Here is an 18,540-nt window from a genome sequence, read left to right on the forward strand (position 1 = left end):
TTACACTGTTGTTGGGCCGACCCTTATACATGCAGGAACATCAAGATTCCATAACCTTATAAAATGATGAGAATTGTTCCGTCAATAAATAGGTACACATACATCATTGATTGCGACTTCTCTAAACCGGATCATTAAACTTTCATCTTCAAGATACAATGTGATAGTGATATTAGGTATAGACAAGAGAAAAAAACAAAAACATTGTGGAACTTAACAAAGAAAAACCCACAAGACTCCAGGCTAGTTTCGACTTTTCCAAGTAAGGCGTAGAATCGTGGGTTTTTGGTTTATTTGTGGGCATGTTCCTTCAATCATACATATGCACCATTATAAACATGATCACCCCCAACATTTTCTGCTATATTCCTGTCATTCTTTATTACCAATATGAAGTTTTTTCAACCTTGCCTTCATTTTGTCATTTGTCTTTCAGTAACAGCTACATCAGTTGCAACCCCAAAATACGCAAAGACAGGGTGCAATGATATGTGCGGGAACGTGAGGATTCCATTCCCTTTTGGAATTGGTGCGAATTGTTCTGTCAATAAATGGTACACCGTTGAGTGCAACTCCTCCATACCTCATCTATCTGCACTCAACCACCTAGAAATATTAGGTATAAACTTGGAAGATCAAATAGTTACCGTTAATATTCCAAAGATATTTAATTGCCAAATCCCGGTTTGGGAGAGTGGTCAGACCATGAGCATGGATCTTGGTAGCAGCCCTTTCCTGTTTTCCAAATCACACAATATATTTGTTGTTGAGGGGTGCGGTAATGCTGTTATGATGGATGCTGGGAGCGTGCTCACCGGGTGTTCGTCTTCTTGTCTGAATGACAGTACAATTAGTGACAAAAACATTTGTTTTGGCATCGCATGTTGCCAAACAACAATTCCTTATTATCTCAAGTTGTACAACATGAATCTCACACGGTTGGAAAGACAAGGTGGAGATGGTGATTGCGGGTCCGCCTTCTTGGTGGATAGGAATTCATCCGATGAAGGAAGGTCTTCTGACTCTTTTACTCCAGTATCACTTCTGTGGACTCTAGCAGGCGATGACAACAATAAAGTAACTTGTTGTTTAGAGGCAACAAGAGAAAGACTCAAAGTGGATACAAGTAATGCAACTAGTATGGATACTTGGAAATGTTCCAATACAGAGCCTTTGGAGGGAACCTCTTATTTGGAAGATGGATGTGAAGGCGCGTAATTCTTTCTATGTTTAGTATTTATTTGTTCACTGGTTTCTTGAATTCTACCATTTATTTATTTTAACATGGAACTTTCACTTATTCGGTGTGCATTTAGCTACGGAAGAGTGTACAAGGTGTGAGGGTTATCATGGTTTTTGTGACTACACGAGAGTATATGATGTTGATGGCTTAGCTAAAGAATGGAATTTCACTTGTATCCTATTAGAGGCTATCGTGATGGTTCAGGAGCGATTTTCATTACAATGGTTATTGGTAATGCATAGTCTCTGTGCTCAGTTACATCCTATATCATGTCTCCATATAATCAAGATGTCTAACAAAGTATGCATATCATGTCTCTCACGTACTAAGAATGATTCAAGTCTTACAAGGATTTGTGAGACATGTTGTACAGTTTTTTGGTCTATGTAGGTACCTTGATTTCATATAATTTTAGGAACCTACTAACAGACTTTTTGTTTTATATTGGTGTTCTTTCAGCTGTTTGCATAACCTCAGGGTTAGGTTTAATAGCAATCATCTATACATCTTACAAACTGATCAAGAAAACAATAACCAAAAGACGAAGAAAAAGCGTTTTTAAACGCATTAATGGTGGATTACTGTTGAAGCAACAAGAAGAGATTGACCCTTCTTTAGTTGATAAAACCATACTTTTCACATCACGTGAGTTGGCGAGGGCCACTGACCACTTTAATGAGAATAGAATTCTTGGAAAAGGAGGGCAAGGTACAGTCTACAAAGGTATGTTAGCTGATGGAAGGATTGTGGCTATAAAGAAATCAAAGTTGGTTGACGAAAGCCATTTAGAACAGTTTATCAATGAAGTGGTCGTTCTTTCCCAAGTCAATCACAGGAATGTGGTCAAGCTATTGGGATGTTGCTTAGAGACAGAGGTTCCTCTCCTTGTGTCTGAGTTCATTCCAAATGGGACCTTGTATGATCATATTCACGAGAGGCAAGAGTTTCCATTTTCTTTGAGCATGAGATTACAAATTGCATCAGAAGTTGCACATGCACTTGCTTACTTGCATTCAGCAACATCCATTCCAATATATCATAGGGACATAAAAACCACAAATATACTTTTGGATGATAAGTTTTGAGCAAAAATTTCCAACTTTGGAACTTCAAGGTTTGTATCAATGGATCAAACTCACTTGACTACCTTAGTCAAAGGTACGTTTGGTTACCTCGATCCAGAGTATTTCCAATCTTGCAAGTTCACTGAAAAGAGTGATGTTTATAGTTTTGGAGTTGTTATTGTCGAGTTGTTGACCGGAGAAAAGCCAATTTTTCAAACTAGATTGAGTGAAAAAGTAAGTTTGGTTGCACACTTTATGTTGGCTATGGAAAAAGAGCAAATTCTTTCTATTTTTGATGCAATGGTAATTAACGAGGGTACAAAGGATGAGCTTTTGGCATTAGCTAACCTTGCAATGCGATGCTTGAATTCAATCGGGATGAATAGGCCATCGATGAAAGAAGTAGCTACATATTTGGAAATCATACGGGCGTCACATATTTCGTCTACGGTTTGAAACTAAATCACACAACTAATATCCATGCCACCTAGCAAATCAAAATCAACGTTATTGAGTTACATTGATTAACAAGTCAACACTGAAAAAAATCAGTCTATGTTGGTAGTTTAATAAATTGACAATGCCTTATAAACATATGGTTGTAATTATGTAATGTAATTATAAATGGGCTAAATACTATAAAGAGCTAACATACTTCCATTTTTTCTTTAAACAACAATGTGCTTGGCATTTTGCTTCAAAGATCTGTATTGGATAATTATATCTAAACCATGCCCTTAACCTTAATAAGGTGCATGCATTAAGATGTCAAGAGATCTGATGAAAGCATGAACGAAATGAAAGTTTGGATGCCAAAGAGCGATGTTAGGTCCAGACAATTTAAGCTACAGCTGGTGTGAGGTTTATAGCTTAAACAAATCAACCACATGTTTGGTCCGCCTTCGTTGTTCAAGAGGATTAAAAACAGAAGTGAAAAAACTCACCTCTACTCATCAAAAACACAAATCAATTATTCTTTTTCAAGTTGTAATAGAATAGGAGTTGTAATGGTTATATAGATGATCAGAAAGTGAACATATAGTTTACTTTCATCGAAACCATTATACTTTTTATCAACTATTGTGTGTTGAAATTACTTTTTTCGCTTGCTGTTAGGTATTAAACAGAGTCGGTACGCAGCGGAAAACACAAACACACACGCACAAACGAAAGCAATAATAAGAGGCACGAGATTTTACGTGGTTCGGTCAAGGCGACCTGCATCCACGGGCTGCAACTAGGGCATTTTTATTAAGCACGGTACAAAGATTACAATACATGACCATGATATATATAGAGAACAATTAGATTAAATGACTTAGGGACCAAGAAAACGTCAAATGGGCCATCCTACATAATTAAACGGGCCGCCCCCTTTTGTCTTCTAATTGTCAACCAACGAACCCGGCCCAAAGGCCTTCACCAATCCTAACAATCTTCCACTTGAAGGACTTGCGATAAACTCTAACTCGCCATTCAAGTACAAAGCAATCCAGTCATCAGTAATATCAGTAATCTTTATTAACAAGTCTTCCAAGCTTCCCGTTCCCATAAACAAGCTAACACTTACCACCTAGTTGCAGCAACCCCCTTCAACATCAAGTACCAGAAGGGCCAGTTGAAGCTCCACCGAGCCCCAACTCATCAGCCAAAACTGATTCGTCCTCTATCTCAACTGATAGCACGATCCACTAGATCCAGAGATAACCTGAGAACCACTACCACTCTCCTCTTTCAACAAGAGTTCCATAGGAGAGATTTTATCAATCGGAATAACGGTCTTCAAAACCCAACATTGTTTTGAAACTGACCCCGGAACACAACCCACGCTCCCACTGTCACCAAACCCCTGACATGTTTTAGACCTCCGACCCCGCGCAGCTTGAATCACCTTGGCACCAGGCTCTACTCTTGCAAATTGAACCTTATTCTGCCCCTTCGACTCAGCGAATCCGATTTTGTTTTGAGGGACGGTCATACTTCCCTCAGTAGGCACCTGCATCATGTATAATGAACCATACCTGTTTCCACGAGCAATAACCATATTACCTTTAGTTACCTTCCATTTACCTCCACCGAACTTTACTTCCATGCCTACTTCATCCAGTTGACTAACAGAGATAAGCCTTCTCTTCAACGATGGAATAACCCTAACATTCTTCAAGTTCCAAATGGTTCCCAATGGAGTTACCAAATTAACATCCCCAATGCCCCGTAACATTAAGAACATCACCATTAGCAATACGTACCTTCCCAAAGTTACCAACCTTTAGATTCACCATCGTCTCCCCGTTGTGCGTAGCGTGAAATGAAGAACCGGAATCCATGACCCAAGAGTCCACCATGCTATCCAGACTACAAAATAATGCATCGTCATCACTGACGCCTTCATTAACCTATTCAACAGTGTTCACCTCAGCAGCCTTTCCTTGTAATCTGTTTGGACAATCACTCTTAACATGTCCAACTTCATTACACCTCCAGCACTTCACATTCTTCCGAGTTCTAGACGAACTCCTCCCCCGACTCCCACTGCTCTTGTTATTTTCCCTTCCCCTGCCAGCATAAAACATACCGGAAGATGATCCGCCACTCGTGCTTTTTCAGCGAACGTCATCACCCAACACAATATCTCGGACCCCCTCAAATGTCAAACCATCGGCCCCCGCAGAACTAGTAATGGCCGTTATAGTTCCAGACCAACTCTCAGGCAAAGAAGATAACAATATAATAGCTTGAGTCTCATTATCCAACTTCATGCCAACAGAAGCTAACCTGGACATAATTGAGTTGAAATTATTAATGTGACCAGCGACTGAACTTCCCTCGTGCATCCTTGCCATAAACAATTCCCTCATTAAGAACACCTTATTGGCTGCAGACGGTTTTTCATACATATTTGACAGAGTTGTCATCATACCACGAGCCGTGGTTTCTTTCATAATATTAAATGCAACGCTCCTCGTCAAACATACCACGAGCCGTGGTTTCTTTCATAATATTAAATGCAACGCTCCTCGTCAAAGCCAATGTAATTTTACCTCTAGCCTTCTTGTCCTTTGAGTTCCAAATTGCTTCTTCGGCTTTATCCATTTTATCCGGCTTTTCCTGCAATACCATATCCAAATCATGTTCACCAAGTAACGCCTCTATTTGCATTTTCCACCATGCAAAATCAGTCCCGTCAAACTTGTCGATTCGAACCTTATCGTCTTCAGACATCGCAAACGAGAAAATAGAGAAAAAAAACCAATAAACAAAACTCTAACCCAAAACCCGAAACCTTTCTTGCACCCTAAAACTCTTGTCAACAAATACCCGACCCACACAATCAAAGCAAACCCGAATAACAATCGAACCTTGAACACCCAACCTATGTCAAACAATCCCAAACAAACAATAATCAAAAAACAAGAAACGAGTAAACCTGGTTTCTCCTGATTAACGGTTGAAACAGAGGTTGTAGAAAATAATTCTCACTTTCATGGACCACCGAATTAAACTAATCCCAACTCCCTTTCTTGAATATCGTGCCAAACCAAAACTATTTCTTCCAAAGAGTTTTACGAACTGGATTTACAAACCGAGATAATACCTTCGTCTCAATGCACCAGTGTGTCCTACGAACCTGGCTTTGATACCACTTGTTAGGTATTAAACAGAGACGCTACGCGGCGGAAAACACAAACACGCACGCACAAACGAAAGCAATAATAAGAGACACGAGATTTTACGTGGTTCGTCAAGGCGACCTACGTCCACGGGCTGCAACTAGAGTATTTTTATTAAGCACAGTACAAATATTACAATACATAACCATGGTATATATAGAGAACAATTAGGTTAAATGACTTAGGGACCAAGAAAACGTCAAATGAGCCATCCTCCATAATTAAACGGGCCGCCCCTTCTGTCTTCTAATTATCAACCAACGAACCCGGCCCAAAGGCCTTCACCAATCCTAACACTTGCCTCTAGTTTCCGTTTACAAGTGTTATTGTGAATTAGTATTACAAAGTTTCAAAACTTTTACTAAGATTACGAAGAACAGATTCAACATCATTTAGGAATCAACAAAGTAAAAAGTCATCAAACTCAACATAACCCTATATGTAATTTATAAATCTAGCTCAAAATAATGGAAAAAAATAAACTGAAAACAATTTACCAACCGACGGTGTTATTGTCAATGTTAACGTCCCTGAGGCCGGGGCCGGCTAGAGGGTAGTGACGGTCGGACCGTCAGCCGGGGCACGTAATTTTTTGAGGCCAAAATTTTTGTATCTATAATTTTTATATATACATTTAAAAATATAAAACTTATAAAATATAATTTGATCTTTACCATCTTATAATTATTGGGCCCAAAAATTTTTTTATTCATAATCCATTTAATCAAGTTTAAATTATTGGGCCCAAACTAAAACTAAAAACTAAAAAAAATAAATAAACTCTCAATGCAAAATAAAAGAAATAGCTGTTGATTGAAATTCCTATTTTGCTTCATTCTTTGCGAATGTTGAACAAAACATGAACAATGACTAACCCAGCCGACCACCACTATTGGTTCATTGTTGACCACCATATTCTTATGCCGTTGACCAAGCCAGCCACTAATGGCGAAGCTTGGATATACACGTCGAGGGGGTCGGACTCAATATATATTTAAAAAAAATTAACTAGAGGGGGGGGGGGGGGGCGAGCTCAAAATTTCGTTTGGAAACGGGTAAATTTACGCTATGTTACAAATTTTTTCCCGAAAAAGGATACATTTATGCTACCGAGCGAAAAAAACGGAGGGTCCGGGCTCAAAATTTCGGCCGAAAATGGGTAAATTTACACTATGTATAAAAAGTTTAGGCCGAAAAAGGATAAATTTACACTACCAAGCAAAAAACGAAGGGGGTCAGGCTCAAAATATCAGTCGAAAACGGGTAAATTTACACTATGTATAAAGATTTTCCACCGAAAAAGGATAGATTTACACCACCAAGCGAAAAAACAGAGGAGGCCAGGGCCGCCCCTACTAAACTACGCCACTGCAAGCCACCAAGGACAAATCTATTTTTTTATCCAATGTTAGTAGAGTTTCACAAATCATTAGTTATTACGGTTTTTTGTTTTAATAATATATTATTCTATGTTTATTGTTATAACATTAAGCGTCATTTAAAAAAATTAGCTTATATAGTTCGTTGTTAAGGTATGGGCCTTTTTTTCGGCTCGGCCGAGGTATATAAATCCTTGGAGACGGCCCTGCCTGAGGCATTTCATCATATCAAGCTGATAATCAGTCCCCATCTGCTTCAATCTCGTCATCTTCCTCACGAATCTTTCACTTCTATGGATTAAAGAATGATTGTACACAAAGAATCATGGTAAAGAAATACAAATTTATCATCTAGACTTTAAGAACATATTGGAAAGGGGCAGCAGTTGGTAACTTCAAGAACACTACCAACATCTAATCCAAGAAGTTGCCCGGTTACAACCGCAAGTGAAAATTCCATGCAGTGCAGTGGCGGAGCTACATTCAAGTCACCGGGTTCGGCCGAACCCGGTCTATTTTCGGTTTTATATATAATTGTAGGTACTATTTAACGAACGAATCTATTCTTTTTCGACGAACGAACCCAATGTCACGAAATCTCTGGAAACATTTCACCGTTCGCCGCTGAAAAAACAAAACTTGTTTTTTAGAGTACATGCCATTTAATTTTAGGGCATCCATGGAGAATAAGATGGTATGAAGAGAAGTCTTTCAATTTCTTTGCGCTCACAAAATATATGTCCAGACAAATATTGTTTTAATTATAATAAGACATATAACAATGTATTTTGTTTAATGGTAGTCATCATTGATCAATATTTATTTTTAATATTTTTAACGACTAAAATATTATTAAAAAACTCTAATGCCTAGCAACATCAAACTTCAATTTTTTTAAATGTACAATTACACAAACTCGATCAATCAAATTCCTCTCGTCGCCCCCTATTTTTATCCATAAGAATATACTCCTTTAAATTTGATTTCCTCTATCGTCATTTTAAAAAAAATATATTCGAACTAATCGTATGTGTAGCGGTTATATGAACAATACTTGCATTTTTTATATTGAAAATAAGTTCTTTCTGATAGTCGCGGTCGAAGATTTTATGATTCGTTTACATGAAAACGCGTATGGAACAATTATAATATGTAAAAAATTTTATTAAATTTGACTTCGTATTTTCTATACTATATATAATGCATCAAAGATGGACAAATTAATACACTAATTTTTAAGGGATTTACAATTGTTTAAAAACAATGTACAACCTAAAACGACGGTAAAGTGGTAATTGTAATTCTCTTCAAAATACTTACAACTTTCCCCCCTCAACTTTAATAAACTTTTATAAATATAAAGAATAGTTAAATTTAGTCCTTCATCTTTTAACCATCTATTCTTTATAATTTAATTTTTAACCCAAATACCCCACAATTTTTAAACGGTCATAACTTTTTCATACGTTAATATTTTTTAAAGAAATTGCACCATAAAAACGAGCATTTAATTCTCTTTAATTTGAGTATGATATTGTCATAGTTTCTTTTCAGTTAAAAAAATAAAATTTTGCGTATGGGCATTTATCGTCCGATTTTGATGGTTAAACTATGAGTCAAGCCAACGGTTTTTTGTCACCGAAAACTGAAACTAGACCGTTGAAAATTGAAAACCAACAAAACCAAACCATTAACAACGGTTAGATTCCGTTTTCGTTTGTACTTCGATATTAAATTGAGTTTAAAATAAGAACTATGAATCTACTTATAACATAAATGGTTTCACGGTTACAAACAAAACAACAAGCACCTATAAATCTACGTGATTATCAACGTCAGTGTTTCTCACTGCATCGCGCGGGCACCCATCTACTATTTTAATGTTTACATTGTACTTTGGTTATGGTTGTGATATTGCATTTTATTTATTAGGCCAAATGACAGACCCGACCCGAAAACTTTGATGACAGAAAAAGATCAAACACCGAAAAAATCCAAACCCATAAAAAAAAATTCGTAGCTCCGCCACTAATACAGTGTTTGATGATCTTTAGAATTACCTGTTCATAATACCAATTTGCAAACGTATGAGTAACAGTATATAAACCTAGATATCATGCCGATAATATAATTTTGCGGTGAATCGACAGTAAATAAATTCTAATAAAACTTGGTTTAAAAATGCGTGAGGCACTTCTAAGCGTTTAGGTCTCGAAAACCGAGGTGAAATCCTCATGCGCGAGACAAAAGCTTCACGGACGTGAGGCGCCTTATATTATATAATAGTAATCATTTTAAGACCATTTACCATGCTTTAGTATTTAAATACCAAAAAGTATATATTAAAAAACTAGTTTGAGGCCCGTGTATTACACTGTTAAAAGTTTTATACTGTAACCATTAAATGAAATATAGTTAACAAAATTATCATATATTTTATATGGTTACAATTTACATTAAAATTACAAAAATTACATAACTAAGATTACACAAATATGTTACAAATAAGTAAAACCTCCATTGTATACTACATTTGTGATTGTATTAGTTGGTACACATTGTTTATCACATATCAAAATCTTTAGTCCATGCCTACTTGTAACTCTTGACAAGGAAACATATTTGTATGCTTATAACTTTTGATATAGGCACGTATAGTTGTGAGTGTGACAAATAAGATTCTTCAAGTGCATGCCAACCCTAGATAAATGATAAAATATCCATGAAACTATAAAGAAAAATATTCATACACATAAAATATCATACATTTTAATCAATTAATATAATATCATTTGAGATCATCTACTCATGTTTATTCCAAAAACATGATTATCCAAAAAAAAAACAGATTACCTGAACTTTGATGATATAGTCATCGTTATAAACTTTATAATTTGAAATTGATTTATAATGATAAATTTGGTGTCATTAATATTCTGTGTATGATAAATTTTTACTTGATTTATATTTTACAATTAACATTTGTATAATCAAGCAACATATAAAACCAGAAATTAAAATATAACAAAATGATTTTTTTTTTCATTTCATGTTAGTGAAAAATGATAAAGAAATACTAACCTTAAAGTCATGTTCAAATAAAAGTGATTATTCTGAGTTAGCAGGATATTAGAATATTTAAAGTTACATAAAGTGAATGTAGTAATTCTTATTTGTAATAGTTGAAAATATTGGATAAGAAATGTTTAAATTTTAAATACGAATCCCGTGTTATTAGTTAACATTATGGGAGTTGTTGGAATATTTAATTAATTAATATCTATATTTTAACAACTTATAGACAAAAAACAAAGATTTCGGATTTGTTGGAAGCATGGTAAATGACTTTTAACCAGATTAACTATTTTTTTATATTAATGTGAATATATATATGTTTCTTAAGCATTTTGGTCTGAGTTATAAAAGAAAATATTAAAAACTAAATATTGATTTTCTTATTGCTAAAACCTTTTATACTAAGCAAAAAAATCATATAATAAATGACATACCATATAGTAAATCGGTATACATATAGATTATAATTATCATATTCAACTTCAATAATTTAATGCTAAACATCAAGATATATATAATAGGTATTCTCCATGTTTGTAATATTTATACAAAACGTTTGAAGAAAATAAAGAAAATACACATATTCCTGAGTTCAAATTACATATTGTTGCTCGAATCCGAGTTTAAAAAAACAATTTGTAGTTTACCATACAAATCCAAATTATTCGATAATGATGCCCCTTTTATTTGCTTTAATTTTACTTGTGACTTTAAAATTTTATTCTAACAAACCTGCAACGTCAATTTTAATATTTCCTTATTTTCTTATTTCACCATTAATGTTAATGAATGAATCGATTAAGATTTACATGTAATAAAAATAAACTTGAATCTCATATATTAATATAGCTTAAAAGATAAGGGTTATATATTGAAATAAATAAAAAAAAAGATGATGAGGGCTGTGAGATTGACAAGTGTCAAAAGTAGGTAGTCTTTTATTAGAAGAGATGACAAGACCTATAAAAATTTCTAAAAAGTATATATTAATGTACAATCAATTATGCCATATGCCACAATCAAAATGAAAAAAAGTAAAAAGTAATTTAGACTAGAAAAAAGAAAAGCAAAAGAAGTCAGTCATTTTCTTTTGCACTGCACATCGTCTACTTTCCTTCCTCACTGATGCACCTCTGGCGACCTATAACACCGCGAGCACAACAAGGTGTTGCTGTCTCCGAACTATTTGCACATGAAGCGCCGCCTCCGATCGCTTCTTGTATTCTCTCGCCTCGGTTTTTCTAAACCAAAGAACTAAGAGCAATCCAAAAAATGATACCTTATATTCCTAAGCTTGTCTGATTATGTTCTCTATAACTTTATGTTCAGAATAAGATCTAATGGTAATACATACACATTACCATATTGTAAGCTATAAGCTTCATTTATATTACCAGTCTTTATTAACACACATAAAACATATTATACCTGTCCTTCAATCTTCACAACTCTTAAAGGCGGTGCAACCGCTTCGCCTGTAACTGCCACTTGCAAGAAGGAACGAGACAGAACTGCAGCTGTAAACAAAAACAAGTCAAGATCAGAAAATATAAGTACAAATACGGTCCCTTTACTTTTAATAGTTATCAGTTTAATATCTTATAGTTTTGTTTCTATGTTTATGACTGCATTTATCATAGTCACTTAAGGGCATGTTTAGCAAGTGCTAAACCGATAAGAGGTTTGAACGGTTAAGAGACTCTAAGTCATTAAGTGCTGAACAAGTTAAGTTTGTTTGGTTGGACATTTGAATATTGTACAACTGACTATCTTACTCTTCTGAAATATTTTGTATTGAATGAAATGTATCTATTTGGTTAGTACCCTGATTGATAAATAATTATAAAAAGAAAATACCGAGCATCATATAAAATCCAAATTAACAAGCCCAAAACCTCATAAATCCACAAGTATTGGTGTATATCGCGTTATCGTAAGTAGCCAAGTTTTGATAGACCATGGGATGGATAAGAGGTAGTTAAGTTGTAGGCTTCGGTTAGGATCGGTCAACTGTTGGTTCCAAACAAACCTACCACCATGTTTACATCTAAAAATTGCAATTCATCATATCACATACCATTAGCTCAAGTAAAAATTGATAAACAAATTACTAAAAAGGTCAAAAACACAATATTTCCATTTCTCCATACAGATTTATCAAAGCAAAATAGAAACTTGCAATCTAAATTTCAAAAACTTAAAACACAAAAGTATGCTAAAACCAATATATGAATAGTAGTAGTTGCTACTTGCAAGCAATAAGAAGCTTAGAAAAGAGAAGTTCCCTTGCCCTTCGTGCCGATCTCCAGCAAGTTCAAAATGCTTGCAATTCTGCAAAAAGATCACCAAGAAAACATAAGTAATCAAACAACCATAAGAAATTAAAAATACATAAACATATAAGAATCGAAGTTACCTTAAGATTGGGTGCTGAGACACATGCTTGCAACTAAACCAAAAACAAAACATCTAGTAATTACTGTTAATCATAATTACTATTTTTAACTACATGCCTCAATCATGAAACATATTCATTACTATTCTTGAGGAGTTTGAAACTCCCAACAAATTGAAGTATCAGCATGAAAAACTTATATTAATTACTATTTGTTTCCTATGGGTTGGCTCAGGAACTTTGGCAAGTGATTTCATTATGGTGCAAGATTCCAAGTATATTCGTGTTTAGAATTTGGGATGTTTTGGATCTAAATAAATACACGAGCTTCACAAAGCAGAAGGCTAAAATGTTTCATGCTATTACCTTGGTTGCTATTTGGTGTTTGTGGAAGGCGAGAAATGCCTTGGTAGATTTGGTGGAGAAGATAAAAGTGCCGGTCCGGGATAGGTCAGGTTCTAGATGTTTTGACTTGAGAGGAGTGGAAGTGTTTTAGATTGTAGTTTTGTTGTTTCCTGTAAGGCCCCGTTACCGGTAGCCCTACTTTGGTGTTGTATTTACTCATAAACACAGTTTTAATTATCAGAGTTAATTAAAACATTCGCGGAATATAAAAAATTTCATAAACATTTCATAATCGAACCATAACTTGTCTTAAAACAACATCTTGTCTTTCAGAATAAACAAAACATTAAACTTAAACGTCTTGAGTCTTCCGATGCCAGCCTCTTATTCAATGCCACGTGTCCCCTCAAGCGAGCTGTCTCATTCTACTCACCTGCGTGCATACTAAAAGTCAGCTACGTTGAGTGAGTTCTAGTTAATTACGTATCGTATAATACATACACTTACCTTCAACATGCATCCGAAGATACATAATAATTACTTTTCTTACTTTCATTATATAATTTCATACATACATTCATACTTTATTACTTTCATACTATATAATTACTGTCCATTCTATCTCAGATATTATTAGGGTATGGTCCCTCTTTCCTTTGTCTATCTCAGATATTATTAGGGTCTGGTCCCTTTCTTGTCTATCTCAGATATTATTAGGGTCTGGTCCCTTTTTACTTCTATATCTTAGATATTATTAGGGTCTGGTCCCTTCTATCTCAGATATTATTAGGGTCTGGTCCCTCTTTCTTCATCTTCGTACATATTGTCTTTACATACCCATAACATACATACTTTCTTTAATCGTTCATACATATTCATATATTGTACATATATCTATCATACACATTCATATATCATAAACATACCTCCCTTGTTAGCACGTGCAATATCCGAAGATCGTTCACATGCCGACAAGCTTTCGTTCACATTTAAGATATACATACATAACATATAAACCATATAAGGCATACACTTACCAGTTAAGGTAAGTGTATTAACTATCACATCGAGTATGCACACAGCCCCGAAAACATAACAAGGAAATGGGGCTAGAAACTCACCTGAATGCGGTTACGTTCACCGTTAATCGTAATCCCTTTCTTGAGCTGTGCACGGCTAACTGTATAATATTTACATGTATCAATTAACTATTACTACACATATCGTATTTCTATATTTATATAACCCACAACGAACGGAGGTCCGGGGTCAGCGCCCCTGGCAGTGGGGTTCTAGGGGCGGTAGCCCTAGCAGGGTCCAAGGGGCAGAGCCCCTGGCTGGGGTCGAGCTGCCAGGTCAGCTTGTAAAAATTTTATTTCCATTAACTGTCTTAACACATTTTCCATTAACATTTTAAGTTATTTTTTGAGTTGGGCTTGTCTAGTTGAGCTCAAGATAATGGGCTAGTTTATCTTAAATCAGATGTGGGCTTATCATTTATGGATCTAGTTAATTCAGGCCCAACTGGACTCAGGCCCAAGGTCCAACAGAGAACCGTGTGGCCGAGAACCCATAGACCGAGAACCATGATGACCGAGAACTCTCATGCTTGGCCGAGATCGCCGACCGAGTACCCGTGTTTTCGGCCGAGAACCCTGACCGAAAACACATAGACCGAGAACAGAACACATAACTTTCTGGCCGAGCACTCTTGTTAGCTGTTTGTTTGACCGGAAATCATAAGGTTTGACCAAGGATCTTCACAGTTGGCCGAAAACCCCCAGCTCAACTCGTTTTCTATCCTAGGCTCCCATCTTTCCCAGCCAACTTGTTGTTCCATGGTTCAAATCGTGACCTTTAACCCTTTATTAACATCCTTCATAACCGTTTTACATTCATTACTATACCATTATCTAGATCTAATTCGTTTTAGGCATAAAGCTTGGACCTTTACACATTTAAAACGTTCTTGGCTAGATCTAAGGTTTCCTTCATGAACCGTATCTAGCCATGAGTATATTACGTCCATTTTAATCATCAAGTTGCTAACTTTATGTTTTGTCTAGACCCGATCTAGTCTATGTTCAAGTTTCATGGCTATCCGTTCATAAAAACGTAAGCTTTAAGACCAAAAACATACCTTTTTGACGGTTCTAGGTTACGGCTAGCTTTAGCTATGAACCTTGACCTTGTATCTAACTTGTATCCCAAAGATCTATCAATGAAAGGTTTGATTTTGATCTCGGTTTCTTGTTCTTGTTTTAGGCCGAAATGGAAGGGTTTGTGTGTGTGTTTTAAGGTGTAGGGAGAATAAGATGGATAATATGGATGGAAATGGAAAGATTTAGGGTTTAAGGGGTATTTATACTCTCTTAAGCCCATGAACCTAAGACTCATCTTTCCTTTTTGGTCCATGATTACTTTCTTTTAATTAGCCTATTTATCTTTTCCCTTTTACCATTTTACTATTTACTTATTAACTCAAGTAACTTTTCCGTCGTAACAAGTCAATATTCATTATTATTATTATTTGAAATTTAGGATGTTACATTTCCTGTTTGTTTTGTTTTTGGCTGACCTTTTGTTTGGGTATAGCGACTTGCCATGCGTTTTGTGGTAGTTCAATAAAAAAAAATAGTTTGATATTAAATAAGAGCACACATAAAACTTTTTAAACTGTTTTTATTATCTCCTATTAAATAGGGCGGGAGTTATCACATCGTGGGGTTGCTGGGATATACCAACCAATTACGTCATTTGTCAAAGGTGTTTTTTATATATATAATTTCATTGGAATTTCCGTAAGCCTCCTGCGGTCCTACCACTCCAATTTTAACTGGTATGTTTATTTGTTTTCATTCGTACCCAGATATCAAACATACATCTATAGCTTCAGATGGGAAGCCCTAACCGACTAACATCAAACACCCCCAATTTCAAACCCAAGATTTGAAGGGGGTGTTTGGGATTGCTTATTTTAGGCAAAGTTAAAGGTGTTTTGTATTGTCACTTACTGCGAGAAAATAAGTTAATATGTCATAATATTGTGGCTTATTAACTTTTGGTAAAAAGTTATAAGGAGGTAAAATAAGTAAATCCCCAACACCCCTAAAGTTTGATGGATTGAATAGGGTGTGCTTGGGATTTCTAAACCAAAACTTTATAAAAAAAGTTCATAAGTTATAAGCATCATAAATAAGCAATTTTAACCACCCCGTAATTCAGTGAGAAAAGAGAGCTGTTAATCGATCGAATCTTTAGTGTTTGTGTCAAAATCACACATACTTTGTATATATATTAATGGACCATGTTAACTCATATCGGACCATTTGCTCCTTCAGCTAAAGTAATCAATTAAACCAATTTTACAAAGCCCAAAATTATCTATATTGGTCCACACAAAACTTTGCATCAACCAAATGAAATTATTAACCATTTATTTGTTCACAACAAAATTATATAATTATATAATACCACTATTAACCTATATTTTATAAGATATCCTTCAAATAAATAGCCTTGTGAAATTGTTATTTATGTTAGTACGTTAAATATGAACAAACTAGATAAAATTGCAATCAGTGTTATGTTAGGTATGTATTCAGTTGATGTGCTTGCATTATTTAAAAGGTTATTGGATTTAAAACCCCCCCAACTTCCATGTTAGCTTGGGAGTGCTAGAAGATTATACGGTGAAAGTTGGGAGTGGTGGTAAATATCCTGTTAGTTTAGAGTGTTCTCAGGCGACAGCGAATGTTGAAGGTATTTAAATCCAGTAACACCCTTATTTAAATGCTATTAGTTGCCCCTCCCAGTTGTTTGCCTTTTGATTATTATATGTATATGTGTCACATACATTGAAATATCTATATTTGTCATGCATGCATAACCCATATAAATAGGAACATATGTCCCTATGTCATTCAAACTTACATAAACGTGTCTTGTAGATGCAATGTAAAGTTTTTTCATTAGCATGTATCATCAAATGTATATGCCAGTTCTGTGTAGTATATACCCCTAGATTTTTCGCCTAAGATCCGAATTTCATAGTTTTATGTAGTGAAAAGGCAACTTCTTTGATTGCCAGTGACATCATTTAATAGTTTATAAGAGAAACCGTCAGACAGACTTTTAATGGGCAGCTGATCGATTTCATATCGTAACTAATGTGCATGATTATTTATCAAAACTAGAGCTTTGTAATGGAAGGTATTGTAGGCAATCAATCCACGCCAACTGAATCTGAGATAGTCTCACCAACACCTTATCGGACAACGTCTGCATTTGCTCCGGACAAAGGCCATCCAAGTAGGGGTCGTACAGGCCGTCCTAGATTACGTGATAGACCTCCTGCTTTGACCCCTGTGGTTCCAACTACCCAATGGCGTCGATACGGTAGGTGTTACGTCATGTACCACCAACCATGGGTTGCATGTTAGTAACAAACATGTAAGCCTTTGTATGCAAATAAGGTCTTATGTTACAGTTGCTTTTTGTTAATGCAGTTAATTCTGACAACAGAGGCGTAGTACATTATTTCAGTACAACAAATTTACCTGTACAGTCTTCAACAACATCTAGAATTTTTCAGCCATCTATACCAGTATGTACTGCTCAACGACAAGCACCTTCCCGAACAGAGGTGTATCAAGACGAAAACAAGCCCTGTACCAGTCATACTTACACATCCTTTTTTATATTTTAATATCAAAGATGACACTGATATCGCTTGCTTACGGATAACCTACGTTTATCAGGTCAAACGCATCGTACTGGGGACCACGAATTCCATCAGTCTCATCTATTACGACTGCTTCATCGGTATATTTATGTTAAATTTGTCTGCATGTCGTATTATGCATTGTTTTTTTTTCATTCTAATGTTTTTTAAGCAACTGCAGACTGTTATTGATAATGAAGACGAGACAACTCCTGTCATTTTTAAACCAGAAGCTACTTGTGATGATGCAAAAGTTCCCACCACATCCGTTAAATGTGAACCAGATTAATAACATGGAAGACTCAACGCCACAACGATATAATGACTAGAGAACAAGCGCATTTAATGAAATCTCTCACACATTTTGGCTTTTATTTACTACGGTTGTTTTTGACATTTTCTTTTAGCCATAGTATTATGTTCTTAAGTTTTAGTAGTCAATGGCTCACTTAAAGACTGACAAAAAAGGACACAAAAAGGCTAATTCATAAATCACTTGAGCATGTCAGCACAGACATGTATTAGTAGACAGAACCGGGTAAAAAAACTAAATAATATTATGATGTTTTGAATAAATTTACGTGAAGTCAACCAATTATTTTCAAATTTAACGAGTCAAATTGATATATTTTAATTAATGAGAAC

The 18,540-nt window shown here is 35.4% G+C and overlaps 1 long non-coding RNA gene and 1 pseudogene across 1 annotated transcript; both read left to right on the plus strand.

The window, feature by feature from the left end:
* Positions 1-390: 390 nt before the first annotated feature.
* Positions 391-3,222, plus strand: LOC143567984 (putative wall-associated receptor kinase-like 16; annotated as a pseudogene).
* Positions 3,223-17,455: 14,233 nt separating this feature from the next.
* On the plus strand, positions 17,456-18,436 carry LOC143567986 (uncharacterized). Its single transcript, XR_013141503.1, has 3 exons — positions 17,456-17,570; positions 17,681-17,996; positions 18,077-18,436. It is a non-coding gene; the product is annotated as an uncharacterized LOC143567986 (long non-coding RNA).
* The last annotated feature ends 104 nt before the right edge of the window (positions 18,437-18,540 follow it).

This window comes from Bidens hawaiensis, unplaced genomic scaffold, assembly GCF_021521415.1.
Source record: "Bidens hawaiensis isolate Kalapana, Puna unplaced genomic scaffold, B.hawaiensis_p1.1 tig00023789_1, whole genome shotgun sequence".
Taxonomy (NCBI): Eukaryota; Viridiplantae; Streptophyta; class Magnoliopsida; order Asterales; family Asteraceae; genus Bidens; species Bidens hawaiensis.